The sequence below is a fragment of the Eriocheir sinensis genome, chromosome 36 (genome assembly GCF_024679095.1).
Source record: "Eriocheir sinensis breed Jianghai 21 chromosome 36, ASM2467909v1, whole genome shotgun sequence".
Classification (NCBI taxonomy): Eukaryota; Metazoa; Arthropoda; class Malacostraca; order Decapoda; family Varunidae; genus Eriocheir; species Eriocheir sinensis.
In genome coordinates this window covers 4,805,427-4,822,523 of record NC_066544.1, presented here as the reverse complement: position 1 = coordinate 4,822,523, position 17,097 = coordinate 4,805,427, and the positions used below count along the sequence as shown (strand labels likewise).

At 41.8% G+C, this 17,097-nt stretch overlaps 1 protein-coding gene across 2 annotated transcripts in view; it reads right to left on the bottom strand.

Annotated features, from left to right (window-relative positions):
• The window catches only part of LOC127007633 (zinc finger protein basonuclin-2-like), a 216,117-nt gene that overhangs the window by 103,036 nt on the left and 95,984 nt on the right, over positions 1-17,097 (bottom strand). The gene's annotated exons all lie outside the window — the stretch shown is intronic.

The following is a 17,097-nucleotide window of genomic DNA, read 5'->3' as shown; positions in this document are numbered from 1 at the left end:
TAGTATACTTTCTTTCCTACTTTCTTTTTCCTTCACCTACACCTTCTCCCTGCTTTTCGTTTCCTTCCTTACTTCTCTTTCCTCCTGCTCCTTCACATGAACCCAGTCACCCTTCTCCATATTTCTGTTTCTTCCTTTCTTTTTTCCTCCTTCACCTTCACCTTGTCTTCCTCCTCCCTATTTCGCGGTTCCTTCCTTCCCTCCTTTCCTCCCCTTCGTTTACACTTCAGGGAGGTGAAGGCCTACCCTCTGTTTACCTCCACAGGGTGTGTCTCAGGGGACAGGCCAAAACGAAGCATAACATAGGCCTACCCCCGCCGACGGGAGGAAAAATATACAAGCATCATCGAGAGGGAGGGAAGGATGGAGGGAAGGGAGGGGAGGAGGGAGGGAAGGGAGGGAAGGGAGGGACACCTGGTCATTGTCGAGTGGTCAGGCTTCCGAGGAGGAGGAGGAGGAGGAGGAGGAGGAGGAGGAGGAGGAGGAGAAGGAAATATATAGAAGAAGGGAAGGGAAGGGTATGAAGGGTGAGTCTCATAACGGAATGACGAAAATAACGACGGAGGAATGCATGAAGAGAGAGAGAGAGAGAGAGAGAGAGAGAGAGAGAGAGAGAGAGAGAGAGAGAGAGAGAGAGAGAGAGAGAGAGAGAGAGAGAGAGAGAGAGAGAGAGAGAGAGAGAGAGAGAGAGAGAGAGAGAGAGAGAGAGAGAGAGAGAGAGAGAGAGAGAGAGAGAGAGAGAGAGAGAGAGAGAGAGAGAGAGAGAGAGAGAGAGAGAGAGAGAGAGAGAGAGAGAGAGAGAGAGAGAGAGAGAGAGAGAGAGAGAGAGAGAGAGAGAGAGAATGTTTGTGTGTGTGTGTGTGTGTGTGTGTAAAATTGAGATATGGTTGAAAAATGATTTGAGAGTGGAAAGAAAACAGAAAATAATAATGAAAGAAATAAAGAAAATAAATAGGAAAGGAAAATATAGAAGAATAAAAAAAAACCTAGAGTAGAGGAAAGAAGAAAAGGAATGAAAAAAAATACGGACGTGAAGAAAAACAAAACAAAAATAAGATTAAAAAAAACATGCTAACAAGAGGAGCAGCAAGACATCAGAGGCGCGGGCGGTGTGATCAGAGTCAACCTCCATTTGTCTGCAAGCTCATAATTACACTCCTCCAATTTACGAGAGGTACACTAATTACACGCGTCACAGGTGCGAAGGGGCACTGATTACAGAGGCACCCTGGCTTCGATCACCTGTGGACTGTAATTTCAGGCGACAAACATCGATTCCAAGGTCATTTTCGACGCCCTGAATGCAAAACCTTCGCCATCAGCAGGAAATTTACGGGATGTCTGCTTTTTGGAAATGACTTACTTTTGTTGTTTTGATATTTTGCATTTTTCCCACGCGACAATAAAGTTTGGGAGTCGTTTTTGTTTTCTTTTTATTATATTCTGTTAAGTTACGATGATCTTGCGTGAGTCTGTGCCTGAGAAAAAAGAAGATAATATTACAACCTAGACCGCACTGTTTAAAAGAAGATTAGGAGGTTATTAAGTGATGAAAGCAGCATTAATTAATCAAGTGTTTTATTAATTGCATGTTGCTCGGAGGGGATAAGTGAAAATGATTTTGTAGCACTCACGAAACAATGGATGAAAAAGTAAAAAGGAACAGTTTTGTATCACTCACGAAATTAAGAGTAGAGACGAAAATAAGATCGGTTCTGTATCACTCACGAAACTAGGAGTGAAAATAAAATAAAATAAAAACTATAAAAGTGGCTGACAAGGTGAGATAAAAAGATTGAGAGGAAAACTTTTGAACAAATAAACCTATGAAGCAAAAAAAAAAAAACTAAGAATCGCATAACTGTAACAACTCGAGTAAAAAAATGCTAAAAAAAGCATGAACTGAGAATTAAGAGGAAATATTTTTGTGAGGACAGCAAGTAGAAAATTCTTGCAAAAACGTTTTCGTGTGAGAAGCCGAAGGGGAAAAGAACTCAATAAACCCAATATAAAGCAACAAAATACACCAACATTTTTCAACCTATCAGAATCGCCGTCGGGAATGAAAAAAAAATACCATGGTAGTTATTGCATAGTTTCCCTCCCTCAGTTAATATTTTTCAGTGCAATACTAAAGGAAGGGAGGGAAGGGAGGGAGGAGAGGGAGAGCATAGGGAGCTGAAGGCAGGAGAAGGGGGAGGGAGGAGGGAGTAAAAGGGAGAGGGAAGGAGAGGCCAGGATGAGTAGGGCGGTGAGAGGGAAGAAAGGGTAGGGAGGGTGTGGGAATGTTTGGGAAGGGCTAAAAGGGGGAAGGGAAAAGGGTGGGGGGTCAAGGGGGGCCGATGTTCGTTATATGGAAAGCGGGATAAAGGGAAAGAGGTCCAGGCGAAAGGGGGAAGAGGAGGAAGCGAAAAGGATAAAGAAGGGAATAAGGGAAGGCATCGCAAAACAGAAGGGAAGAAGGGAGGAAAGGATTGATAAAGATATGGATATAATAAGGGAGTGAAAGATGGAAGAGAAGAAACAGAATAGAGAATAAACCAGAAAATTAATAATGGAAGAAAGAAAAGGATCATAAGAAGAGATGAAGACATACTAGATAGGAGGAAAAGGAATGGAGGAGCAGAAGAAAAAAAAAACATAGTGAAGAATAAAAGGGAGGAGAAAGATGGAATATAGGAAGAGGAAAGGAGTGATATAGAGGAAAAAGAAAGACAATGTAAACTCTATAACTCAAGGCGGAGTGAGGGAATTGGAGGAAAAGAAGAGAAAAATAAGAATCAAGGAAGAACGACAAAGAAAAAAAGAAGGGAGGAATGAAGAGGAAGAAGGGGAAGGGCAAGAAGAAGGGGGAAGAGAGGAGGAGGAGGAGGAGGAGGGTGGAGAGAGGGAAGGGTAAAGGTTAGGGGAGTCGGAAACTAACAAAATATTCTGTAATAAACAAGAGGAAGGATCGGGCACCATCCGCCTGGCATCTGATCCTGTTGGACATTATTAGATTCCTCTGACCAGCAGCGCGCGATGCCTACCAATACCCCTGACCCCCCCTCCCCATCCCTCCCCTTCTCTCTCTCCCCTCGCCCTTCTCTCACATCCCTCCCTCCACCTCCACCACCGCCACCAGTCCTTCCCTCTTCGGCCGCTCAAACCACCTTGCTTACATCGGTATTTCGCAATTCTAAACAATTTCCACATCACTCACGCTTATTTCCCTGATCTCAAACGCTGCTCTATCTCCTCGTCCAACTTTGCCGGCGGGTTGGAAGGCGGAGAAGGCGGAGGGGGCGATAAAAGAAGGGAAAAGAGGAAGTGTTTTGGCGTCATCGCGCGGCTGGCAGCGGGGCGCGGCCGGTCCTGGCTCGCCATTGGTCAGCGGAAAAAGGGGTTGGGTAAAGCCGCCGCTCCTTCGATTTTTGGTTAATGAGACGGGCCAGCAGGAGGAGGCGGAGGAAGAGGAGAGGTGGTGGAGGTGGTGCCGCCGCTGGGGGTGATAGTGGAGGCGGTGGAGGTAGTGCGAGAAGCAAGGAAAAAGGGAGAGAGAGAAAAAATATTAAAACTCCTCCATCCACCCACACACACTCTCACTCTCACTCCCCGGAAAGAAAGGGAAATACGGGAGGAACTCTTTGATCTTTCTCTGGTGTTTAGAGAATTCGATTACACTAAAATTTCTCTTCTAAAACACCACTAAAGTTATAAGAGTTCAATACGACTTCGAAAGAATGAGATACATATTTTTGGTTAGACGATACTTTATAAAACGACCTTAAAATAAAATAAAACAGTAGCAGGAAATAGTATGAAGGACGTTCGATACAAATAGCATTACGAAGCGTCTGGGATCAAAGAAAACGTAAACGCATTAAAGTCTTTTTGAGAGAGAGAGAGAGAGAGAGAGAGAGAGAGAGAGAGAGAGAGAGAGAGAGAGAGAGAGAGAGAGAGAGAGAGAGAGAGAGAGAGAGAGAGAGAGAGAGAGAGAGAGAGAGAGAGAGAGAGAGAGAGAGAGAGAGAGAGAGAGAGAGAGAGAGAGAGAGAGAGAGAGAGAGAGAGAGAGAGAGAGAGAGAGAGAGAGAGAGAGAGAGAGAGAGAGAGAGAGAGAGAGAGAGAGAGAGAGAGAGAGGATAAAAGAGAATTAAAGATAAAGGGGAGTCAGACATTCTTCATCAAATCACACAATGTCGGTATTTTCGAGAGGGAAAGAAGAAGAGGAGGAGGAAAAGGAGAGAAAGAAGATGAAAAGGGAAGGTGATATTGGAACTTGGCTGACGGCTCCTCCTATCCTCTACCCTCCTCCTCCTCCTCCTCCTCCTCTTCCCTTTTTTCCCCTCCCTTTAGATTGTCTTATTTTCCCGACGAGCCATCTGTGTCCATCTGCAGAGGCGGTGTTCGAATCCCCTCCTTCGGCCGCGGCTTCGACCTCGCCCCGCCCGCCGCACTCTTTACCGGCTAATGTTCTTAATTTACTAACGCGCGGGATCCTAACTTGCGCTCATTAGTGGAAGTCCGAGGCGGTAATTAGTCGAAGAGGGAGGGAAGGAAGGTAACTGGCGAAGTGACCTGACCTGCGGCGGGGGTCAGGCAAGGTCACGCGTCTGGAGGGAGACTGAAGGGTATTAGGGGGGAGAAGGGCCTATGGGGATGAGGATGAGGAGGGAGAGGTAATGGAGGAAAAGGAGGAGGAGGAGGGGGAGGAAGTGTGTTTATACAGGGATTGTGTGTCTTAATGAAAAGTGTCAATGTGTGTGTGTGTGTGTGTGTGTGTGTGTGTGTGTGTGTGTGTGTGTGTGTGTGTGTGATTGGCAGAAGAGTTAATATTGTGAGTGCTGTGATATTTAGCTTCTGTCTATGTGTGTGTGTGTGTGTGTGTGTGTGTGTGTGTGTGTGTGTGTGTGTGTGTGTGTGTGTGTGTGTGTGTGTGTGTGTGTGTGTGTGTGTGTGTGTGTGTGTGTGTGTGTGTGTGTGTGTGATTGGCAGAAGAGTTAATATTGTGAGTGCTGTGATATTTAGCTTCTGTCTCGTGTGTGTGTGTGTGTGTGTGTGTGTGTGTGTGTGTGTGTGTGTGTGTGTATTTTTTTTCATTTATATTGCCCAGGATGGTTACAGAATTTCGCCCAAGAAGTGCAGAATGGATACATTTAATCATATATCGTTATTACAAGTTCCAAGTCAATCCTCAATTAAGCCGTACAAAAAGCAGTACAAAAACGAAATATATGATAATGGACTTTTTTTCTTCATCTTCAGCATCTCGGTCAAGAATCATAAAATAGAAACACTCGTACACATATGAAGCAACAGAATGCGTGAAAACAGTGACTAAAACGGTAGAAAATAAGATACACATACAGCAAAAGGAAAAAAGAGGGAAGAGAAAAGAAGTATTAAATTTTCCTCTCCTATTATATCGAATCTTTTTCTTGGACTATTTTCACAACCATTCTCTCTCTCACACACACACAAAAAAAAAAAAAAAAAAATCCTCCTCCGCCGTTTCCCTCATTTCTGCTCCTCCTGTCATCCTCATTCCCTTCAATACAAACAAATACAACACGACACATCTCCTCCTGACCCTTTCCTATCCCGTTTCCTTCTCGGTGACAATATATATGATAATCACATTGACCCTTTCCCTCCCTTTCTTACCCGGACTAGCGAAGGAAAGGGAGGGAAAGAGGGAAAGAGGGGGAGGGAGGGAAGGGTAGAGGCACAGATGGAAGGGGTCAGAGGTCACTGTAATCTGACTCTTACTGGGCGAGAGGAGAAGGACGAGAATCACGTGTGTGTGTGTTAAGTGAGAGGGTTACGTGTGTCTAATTAAGAGAAGACGACGTGTTTGTGTCCGTGTGTGTCTGTGTGTGTCTGTGTCTGTGTCTGTGTCTGTGTGTGTGTGTGTGTGTGTGATTACAATTATTTGGTACATTTTTCCTTTCCTGGTTTGTCTTAATCACAGTGTGCATTTGGATTTCCTTTTCAGCAATTTTTGAGCTTCATTGCCTTTGTATCTAATTACGATTTTATTTTTACCCGCGGAAAATCAATATCCATAACTTTTATTTATTTTATCAATCATTTATGGTAATTATTTTTCTTAACTGATTTATACTATATATATATTTATTCTTCTTGTTTATCAGTTTATTACCAATCTGTTTATATGTATCTGTATATCAGTCAATATTGCATGATCATAGTTCAAATAGATGACGACCGTTGATGAGAGAGTTACCTATACGATTCTGGCCGCACGAGTTGGGTAGGAAACGAAATAATCGGCTCAAGTTCAGGTTCGACAAAGACACAGGCAAGAATTGGTCCAGTAGCAGACTGGTGGGCGAGTGGAACCGCCATGGCAATTATGTGGATGGCGCCATGACGACAGATCCCTTCAAAAAAGTTAATAAATTCATTGATACGGAGGAGAGGTGATCAGAGTTGGTGTTAGATCATCCGAAGATACCCTACGTAGGCTTTAGCAAAAGCTACAGTGCTCTAATATTATTTCTACATCAAATAAACTTGAGACGCATAACGTGTTTTTAGTCACTTCCTGGCCGGGCTGCGCTTCGTTTGAGTTAATCACTCAATCCCTCGTCACCGCCGCGTGGAGGGCGGCGGAGATCACATGAGGAGCAGGAAAAAGAAAAAAAAAACGGCTAGAATCTAATGTTTCCATAATAGTAATCACGTGATAATTTGTATACATACTTATTCAACTTTTTTAGTCAGTAGCGTGTCTCTGCTGATGTATGATATTTTTTCAATAAACTGAACTAACGAAATCTACGTACTACATGTCTACACTCGTGTGTGTGTGTGTGTGTGTGTGTGTGTGTGTGTGTGTGTGTGTGTGTGTGTGTCAATATATATAAATATATATATATATATATATATATATATATATATATATATAGATATATATATATATATATATATATATATATATATATATATATATATATATATATATATATATATATATATATATATATATATATATATATATATATATATATATATATATATATATATATATATATATATATATATATATATATATATATATATATATATATATATTAAACATAGATGTATATAATTAAATCAGAGCTACTTAACCGGGTGACCTCATTAACTTTACGTAATTAATTTTACCTTTTTATAGAGAGGTCAACCGCGCCCATCAGCCCTCCCATACAGCCCCGCCGCCCCTCACGACAGCGTAACAGCACAGGGAACAAATTAATTTCGCGTAATGAGTCCGTCCTGAGCGTGATGCCCACCTCACACATTACCTGTAATTAACGTGGCCAGGTGTGTGTGTGTGTGTGTGTGTGTGTGTGTGTGTGTGTGTGTGTGTGTGTGTGTGTGTGTGTGTGTGTGTAGACAGGTGCAACAGTTTTTCGTCTCCTATTCCTTTTTCTAGCAGCATGCTATTCGCACCAGAAGTGTGCACACGCACACACACAAACACACGCTAATGTTAGCCATCCATCCATCGACACACACACACACACACACACACAGACACACACACACACACACACACACACACACACACACACACACACACACACACACACAAACACACACACACACACACAAGTCAAATGAGAGAGAGAGAGAGAGAGAGAGAGAGAGAGAGAGAGAGAGAGAGAGAGAGAGAGAGAGAGAGAGAGAGAGAGAGAGAGAGAGAGAGAGAGAGAGAGAGAGAGAGAGAGAGAGAGAGAGAGAGAGAGAGAGAGAGAGAGAGAGAGAGAGAGAGAGAGAGAGAGAGAGAGAGAGAGAGAGAGAGAGAGAGAGAGAGAGAGAGAGAGAGAGAGAGAGAGAGAGAGAGAGAGAGAGAGAGAGAGAGAGAGAGAGAGAGAGAGAGAGAGAGAGAGAGAGAGAGAGAGAGAGAGAGAGAGAGAGAGAGAGAGAGAGAGAGAGAGAGAGAGAGAGAGAGAGAGAGAGAGAGAGAGAGAGAGAGAGAGAGAGAGAGAGAGAGAGAGAGAGAGAGAGAGAGAGAGAGAGAGAGAGAGAGAGAGAGAGAGAGAGAGAGAGAGAGAGAGAGAGAGAGAGAGGAGGGGGGAGCGAGAGAATAATTAATGAATGAAGTTAATTTGACGAAAGGGAGAAAAGTTAATCTAAGAAAATTCAGTGATAAAAGCGGAGGAAGGGAAATCAGGAGACGCGCGAAGGAAGGAAGAAGGAACAAAAATCTTTACGTGAAACTATTAAAAAAAAAAAAAAAGAATAATTACTGCGCGGAACAAATTTTTAACTGGCAGACATAATGAAAAAAAGAAGGAAGAATAGCCTGAAAATATAAAATGATAACCAAAAACACAACAGACATTTTTGGTAACAATAACGAGTGAAAGGAAACAATGAGAAAGGAAAAAAAAGAAAAAAAGCCGATGACTAGGAAGAGAAAGAAGAATACGTGATGAAATAAGCGAAGGGAAAGGATGGCAAAGGGAATACAAATGAGAAGGAGAAGGAGAAAGAGGAGGAGGAGGAGGAGGAAGAGAAGGAGGAGGAGAAAAGGAAGATAATATTTGAGGGTGAGTGGTAGGGGGGAGTGCATGTGGGAGGGGAAGGAATGGGGGGAGGCTACGAAGAGGACTAAGCAGTAATTTTGGCCTAGTGTTTATTGGAGGGCCGTGAGTCACCCTTACTAGACATAATATTATCCTACAACCTATGTACCACCAACCCCAATCTCCCTCTCCCCCATTTCCCTTCACCCCCTTACTCCATTATCCCCTTCCCATCACCCTTCCAAACTATCGTCGCCTTCATTATTTTCCTTCCCTTCACCTTTAGATTCCTTCATCCCTGCTTCCCATCACCCCCATAACCTATCTTCTCCTTCTCATCACCCCTTCATCCACTTCCCATCACCCCTTCAACCAATCATCCACTTCCCATCACCCCTTCAACCAATCATCCCCTTCCCATCACCCCTTGAACCCATCATCCCCTTCCCATCACCCCTTCAACCAATCATCCACCTCTCATCACCCCTTCAACATATCATCCCCTTCCCATCACCCCTTCAACATATCATCCCCTTCCCATCACCCCTTTCAATCTGTCATCTCCTTCCCATCACCCCTCTAATCTTTCATCCCCTTCCTTCCTTACCTTCTGATCATTATTCCTTTATCCCTTTTTGTTATATAGTTCTCTTTCATCTAATATCACTTCCATTCAACTATTGAAATTCCAACATCTATTCATTTTCTTTATATAATATTCTTCCATATAACATCCTTTTCCATGATATTTATATTTGCATTGTCCTTTTCTCCCTTCTGTTCATCTTTAAATTACTTCACCCATCTATTTTTCTTATATTAGTCTTTTTTTATCCAACATCAATTTCCACCTTATTTCTCCTTTCTCGTTTTCCTTCCGTTCTTCACCTTTTAAGACATGCCTCCCCTCATTTTCCTTATATCTTTCTCTCCAATCACAGCATTATTTCTCATTCATTCATTAATTTTCGTTCTCTTTCGCTTTCCTTCCTTTTCATATCAGTTATCCATCTCTTCATCCTCCTATATGCTCTTCCTATTCCCATCTCACCCATTCATCCCCTTCCACTTTCCTTCGTCCTCTCTCTTTCCTCTCCCCTCATTTTAAAACTCCTCAATTCTCCCCTTTTCCTATTCCCTATTCCTGGCTCTCTTATATGACCCTCTTTCATCCCATATCTTTTTTCCAGTTCACGAATTGTTACTACTCTATTTTCTTCGTTAATATTTATTCTACATGTAAATATCCTCTTCATCCACTCCTCTTTGCTTTTAGATCTCATTATTTCCTGACTTCCTCCCTTTTTTTTTCATCCTTCAATTCCTTTCCTGTTCATCCAATCCTGCAACCCTTTCACTTTCTTCTCCTTACTCTCTAACACCATCCCAAAACTCTTCCTCCGGCCGCTAATGACTTGTTAGTGCACTGTTCGTCTTCGTAAACACACACACACACACACACACACACACACACACACACACACACACACAAGCACACGCACGCACGTATACATTGTTAGTAGCAGTCCTCCGGGCAAGCCGAGGTGATTCATTGCTCCGAGTTTCGTTAATCTGATGGACGCGATAAATTATAAAGTTGACGGTGAGGCGAAGTTGACGTTGAGCCGCGACGAGTGAAGGATTAAGACGATAAGGAAGAAGTGATGAATGAATGGCGTGCGTGTGTGTGTGTGTGTGTGTGTGTGTGTGTGTGTGTGTGTGATAGAGATAAATTCAACATTATAATATATATAAATGACGAAGATTTATTATTATCTAGTTTTTCTTATATTGTTGTTATTATTAATTATTATTATTATTATTATTATTATTATTATTATTATTATTATTATTATTATTATTATTATTATTATTATTATTATTATTATTATTATTATTATTATTATTACCATTATCATTATTATTATTTCTATCATTATTATTATTATTATTATTATTATTATTATTATTATTATTATTATTATTATTATTATTATTAAGATACATTTGCAGCAATAGCATACGCCCCTAACTTACTACTACTCTTATTATCAATGTTATATTCTTATTATTATTTTATATTACTATGACTGTTGCTATTATTATTATTATTATTATTATTATTATTATTATTATTATTATTATTATTATTATTATTATTATCTTTATTATTATTATTATTATTATTATTATTATTATTATTATTATTATTATTATTATTATTATTATTATTATCTTTATTATTATTATTATTATTATTATTATTATTATTATTATTATTATTATTATTATCATTATTATTATTATTACTATTATTGCAACGATTAACATTGCCATTGCCACACAACCACCAACACCTTGTGACCATTAGTGTCAAAACAATATCAAGTGTTATCAGGGCTGATGCTCACACAGTCTCGTGACACTTTGCTTCACTACATGGCGCAATGCAACACCAAAACCTTAACCCAACCGTCCTCACCCCGTCCCGCGCCGCGGCTCCGCGCACCGCTGAATGTCACCGTCGAGGCTACAATGAACGTGCAGGGAGAGGAAAAAGTAAATAATAAGAAATTGAAAAGCCTGGCTATCACTTTTATGCGTGTCTGATTGTAGGTTAATTCATAATATTACAACAGTTTCAGATAACAAGACCAGGCGACTGTCACATATTTGACAATGAGGGAGTATAAAAAAAAACTATTAAAAATACCAGTCGCATGTTCTTCACGTTTTTGTACAATTCTCATTTTATTTTATTCTAATTAACGTCGTAAACTTGCCAACATTCGAAGCAGTGCGTAAACCTGTCAGCAAATTGTGTTCGTGGTGTCGTGAGGACAACGAGTTCGCTGATTAGAAATTTCATCTGATAAAAACGCTACAAATTGGTTTGCATTATTTGTTACTTTTTTATGCGTCTGAAAACAGGTTTGAGCAAAGTGTCGCTGCTCTTTGTAGTGTCGCGGCGGCCGTTGATTACATTATCAATATATTAAAGGGCCATTAAATGAACGCGGCGCCTTGATAGTTTTATTGGAGTTTTAGTGCGTTGTCGGCCCGCAAAGTGCCGCTAAAACAGCTTTTTACGCCTCTTTTGTGATCGGTAACCTTTACCTTCCCATCTTATTGCACTTTTTTGTGTTCTTGTGCTTGACTTTTTGAAAGTTTCTTTCCTGCTTTAAGTATTTTTATTTTTTTTACTTCATAACGCTATTTGATGCATCATTTCATTCAATACCTACAGATTATTTCACCTTTTGAATGTTCATCGATTCTCATTAACCAAAATTAATTTTTTTCAATAGAATAATTATACTTCTGTATTTACTTTACGACTAGTATTACTTTTTAAGAAGCTAAAAAAATATAATATTTCCCTATATTTTTCACTCAAGTAACCCCCAAAATTAAAATTCGTATGTCAGATATTTTTTAGTGAAAGAAAAATCTGGCACTATATATATGATTTCGAAAGTCTGAAAAACGCAGCCATTATCCTATTATATAAAAAAAGCACCTTTTATATAAACATTACCTACATTGTTTTAAAAATAATCACACACAATATCAGACAATATTTTGTAAACAGTTCGGGAACAAGCTGGAACAAAGTAATAAGGAAGCTGAACAAAGTATTAAGGAAAACAAAAGGATACAAAACTTCTTTGTTTGGTATTCTTTGACAACGAAAAGGCTAATTCGACTCAGTGGACACTGTAGTGGTACTGAATGCAATCAAACACTACTCTTGAAGATACAAACAAAGATGTAACAGCGACTATAAGACTTCGCACATACACCAGAAAAGTTTCATTAGTAAAGAGCATGTTAATACCATATCAAACTGTTAAGAGGTGCTTAGAAAAAACAATTCTTTTCAACAAGTATACTGAGCTACAATCTAGTGGAATTATGGAACTGAAATTTGAAAGGAATACCTCAGTGATTTTCGATTTACAGATGGAATTGTTTTTTAAGCGAGTCTCGTAACGAACTGCATGAAGCGGACGAAGGAAGAACCAAACAGGGATTCTTCACGTTTGGCTACAGTTAAATAATAAAAAAAAAATGCTTAAGTTCCTTTCTATCAACAAATGCATAATCCAGGTCTCCTCTTCCGTTATTCAAATTTTAATTACTATATTTTTTTCATTGTTAAATCAAACTAACATTTTCAATCCTCCAATATTCTCGGTCCTGACTTTATTATTTTCTTTTATGATTTTTCTTTTTTATTATTCTTATTACTGTTTTCATATCCTGATCTACTCTTCCTTCCACGCATCCTTCCACCTCCTGTCACCCCCTTCCATCACTTTAGCGTGTCATCCTTTTCCTATCCTTCCCTCAGGTCACGGCAGGGTCGATATCGCCATTACCTCGCATGACCCGCTAACCCTAAGCGCTTCGAGGCGACAGGCGGACTAAATGGGCAAAGTTGACAAAGAAGAGGAGGAGGAAGAGGAAGAGGAGGAAGAAGAAGAGGAGGAAAAGGAACTGGTGAAGGTTATGTGCTCTTACACTTCATATTTTTTCCATATTATCTCTCTCTCTCTCTCTCTCTCTCTCTCTCTCTCTCTCTCTCTCTCTCTCTCTCTCTCTCTCTCTCCATCCTATTCAACAGTCATCCCGATTATTCTGATTTCCCTCCGTTCTCTCCTTCCTCACCCCCCTCCTCCCAGCACCTCCCTCCCTCTTCTTCTCCCCTCGTTTTTTCTCCCCTTCGCTTCCCTCCCTAGGCTCCTCCCCCTTCTCTCCAGGCTCCTCCCTCCATAAGTAAGAAAAAAAAAGAACATAATGAATGCCAGTGCAAAATACGGCTTATCGATCCACTGACCATCAATACTTTAATTCTGACGGGAAAATCGAATGCGTACACACACACACACACACACACACACACACACACACACACACACACACACACACAGTTAACTTTATTTTTTGCGAGAGTGACATAAATCTGCTTTGTAATAGAGGAAAATGTCTAAAAGTTGAGAGAGAGAGAGAGAGAGAGAGAGAGAGAGAGAGAGAGAGAGAGAGAGAGAGAGAGAGAGAGAGAGAGAGAGAGACTAAAAGGACAAACAAAACCGGCAGAGAAGAGACAGAACGGAGAAAAAGCTAAAGAATATAATCGCTGGAAATTATTAGAGAAAGAAAAAAATCAATTACACAGACAACAACAACAACAAAAAAAGGAACGTGAGATCATGAAGCAGTAGGAACCAAACACCTCTTCCTCTTCCTCTTCCTCCTCCTCCTCCTCCTCCTCCTCCTCTTCCTCTTCTTCACTCCCTCTCTTCCTCTTTCCCTTCCTCTCATCTCCTCCTCCATTCCACCCTTTCCTTTTCTCCCTTTTTTCCCTTCATCCTCCTCCTCTTCCTCTTCTTCATTCCCTCTCTTCCTCTTTCCCTTCCTCTCATTTCCTCCTCCATTCCTTCCATTTTTTCCTTTATCTTTTTCCTCTCCTCCCATTTTTTCCTTCATCCCTCCTCCTCCTCCTCCTCCGCCTCACTCCTTCTCTTCCTCTTTCCCTTCCTCTCATTTCCTCCTCCATTCCTCCTTCTCCTCTAATCTTTTCCTCTCCTCCCATTTTTTCCTTCAACCCTCCACCTCTTCAACTCCTTTCTTTACCTTTCCTATCCTCTCTTCCCTTACCGTTCCTCTCCTCCTACATCCCCCAGCATCCTCTACCATCCCTTTTCTCCTCCTCCTCCTCCCCCTCTCCCTTCCGTCACCTTTTTTCACCTTTATTAATTACAGTCCAGGTGTCGTTCCTTCCTCTCGGAAATTATTTTTTTGTAATTAATTCTTTCGTGAGGGCATGAATGGTGAGCTGTTAGGGGCAGGATAATGACAGTGGCCATTAGGAGGGGGCATCTCTCTCTCTCTCTCTCTCTCTCTCTCTCTCTCTCTCTCTCTCTCTCTCTCTCTCTATTTTTATGTTCCTATTCATAAATATCATACGAAAGACAAACAATTAAAAGGAGTCTCTCTCTCTCTCTCTCTCTCTCTCTCTCTCTCTCTCTCTCTCTCTCTCTCTCTCTCTCTCTCTCTCTCTCTCTCTCGCAATGCATAAAAACCCAACAAATCCCAACACCAACAACACCCTGTCACCACTCCCCCCTCCCCCACCATTGTGACGTCACCAGCGCGCGCGTGACGTCACCAGGTGTGGGGCGCCAGGTGAGGGGCCCCGGTGATGGGTTGGACAGGTGGCCCCGCCCAGGCCGTGTTCCGCGGCTCACACAGGGCTCCGCGGCCGTGTTCCATCACCCTGCCGACAATGGGGAAGGAGGGAGAACTGGGAAGAGAGGGAGGGAAGGGGGAAAGGGATGGGGTGGGTGGGGAGAACAAGATGAGGACGGTAGATGGATAGGGAGGATGAATGGAAGGTACAGAGGAATGGGTATAGAAAGAAAGGAGTGGAGGACGAAGGAGAACTGGGAAGGAAGAACAGAAGAAAGAGGGGGAGGGAGGATAGGGAGGGTATGAGGAAGGTAGATGGATAGGGAGTATGAATAGAAGGTGCATAAGGATTGGTATATAACGAAGGAATGGGAGGAGGAGGGAGAATAGGGAGAAAGGGAGGAAGGGATGGGATGGGTGGAGAGCAGAGAAGAGGGAGGTAGATGGATAGGAAAGATGAATGGAAAGTACAAAAAGATGGGTATAGAAAGAAGGAAGGAGTGGAAGGATAGGTGAAGGTTATGTAAAGGATTGAAGAATAGAAAGATGGGAATACTAAAGAAAGGAAGGAAGGATATGATAAATGGAGGTTAGAGGAGAGAATGATAGACAGATGTGTTGAAGGAAGGAAGGAATGGGAGGATAAAAGAGAGAAGGAAAAATGGAATGGGGAAAATAAAACCATGAAGGCTGATGGAGGATGAGCAGGAAGAGGCGAGGAGAACACGGGGATAAAAGAAAATTAAAACATTGAAGGAAGGAAAGGGAGAATAGGTGATTACTGGAGCAGGGGAGCAGGGAGATTATGAAGGGTAGATAGGGAGGACGGAAAGTTAATAGGCAAGGAAGACAGCAAGAAGACAACATTGCGATGATAGCTACATGGATATCAAGAAAGAAATGAAGAGAGGAAGAGGAAAACGGAAGGAAGATAGGAATGAGAGAATGGATGAAGAGAAGGACAGGAGAAAATGGAAGAGAAGTCAAGATGATGAGAAAGAGCCTAAAGGAGGAGAGTTGAAAATATAAAAGGAAAGAAGGAAGAAAATGATAAACGATGATGAAAGAGAAACGGGAAAGACAATGGAAATAAGAGGAGTGAAAGATGAAGATGGATGGAAGGGAATAGCGGGGGATGGAAAGGGTGAGGCGAGAAGGGTGCATGGTGGAGAGGTGAAGGAATGAAAGGGTAAAGAGGGAGAGGGAGGGAAGTGAGATGGAAGAGCAGAGGAGGAGAGGAGAGGAAGGTACTGAGAGGGAGGCAAAGGACAGATGGTGAGGAAGAGGAGGAAGGAAGGTAAAAAGGAAGACAGGAAGGAGAAAAATAAGAGGAGAGGGAAGAGGGAAGAAGGATGAGAGAATAGGAAAGAAAGACAGTTAGGATGAAGGAATGAGAAGATAATAATAATGTTGTACGAAAGAATAATCAACTAAATGACCCAAAAAATGTTAAAAATGAAGTAGAAAAATGGAGAATAAAAAAAACAAAGGAACGACGATATACGAATAAAGCAAAACTAACAACAAAGAACTAAAATCGACAGAAAAAAAATCAATCAATAAAAAAAAAGCTACGACATCCGCCTAACATTACAAACCTAACTTTTTTGGCACGGAATAAGTCCCCCCCCCAAAAAGCAACAACAACAACGAAGGAATAGAAAAGAAGGAAAACTTAAAAACCAAGTGTAAGAAATGGGAGAAAAAATATATTAACACTTCTTATCGAGTTTGGGAGAGGGGGGAAGGGCATTAGTGTGTGTGTGTGTGTGTGTGTGTGTGTGTGTGTGTGTGTGTGTGTGTGTGTGTGTGTGTGTACGCACGCTCGCTCGCTTGCTCGCACTCACCCTCAGCACACAAACATCAAAACGGTGCAAAAAAACAACAGCAGGAGCAACAAAAACAACAACAAGGAAGCAAAATTTAAGTATTCTTCCTTAGCCTTCCCCTCCCCTAACCTCCCGTCCCCCCTCCCCCCTGTGCGTGATACCGGAGGGGGTGACAGAACCCTTGCGTGGGGGACATCAAAGGACCTGAACACGTACCAGACACGTACAAACGGACACACGCAGCACGCCAGGACCAGAGGGGAGGGGGAGGAGGAGTAGGGGTGACAGGGGGGGGTGACTGTAGGTTGTAAAGGGGTAAGGGAGTGATGGGGTGAGCAAAGGTGAGAGGAAGTGAGGGGAGAGGGTGAGGGGAGATGAGGGGGGGAGGGGAAGGGAGGGGGAGGGGGGGGAGTAAGGGAACGACTGACTACCGCTCTGGTCGTTTATCAGGCGACATGCGACTCACGACATAGTATTTTGTGTGTGTGTGTGTATGTGTGTGTGTGTGTATGTGTGTGCAGGGTGAGGAAGGGTGTGGCAGGGTGCTAATGCAAGGC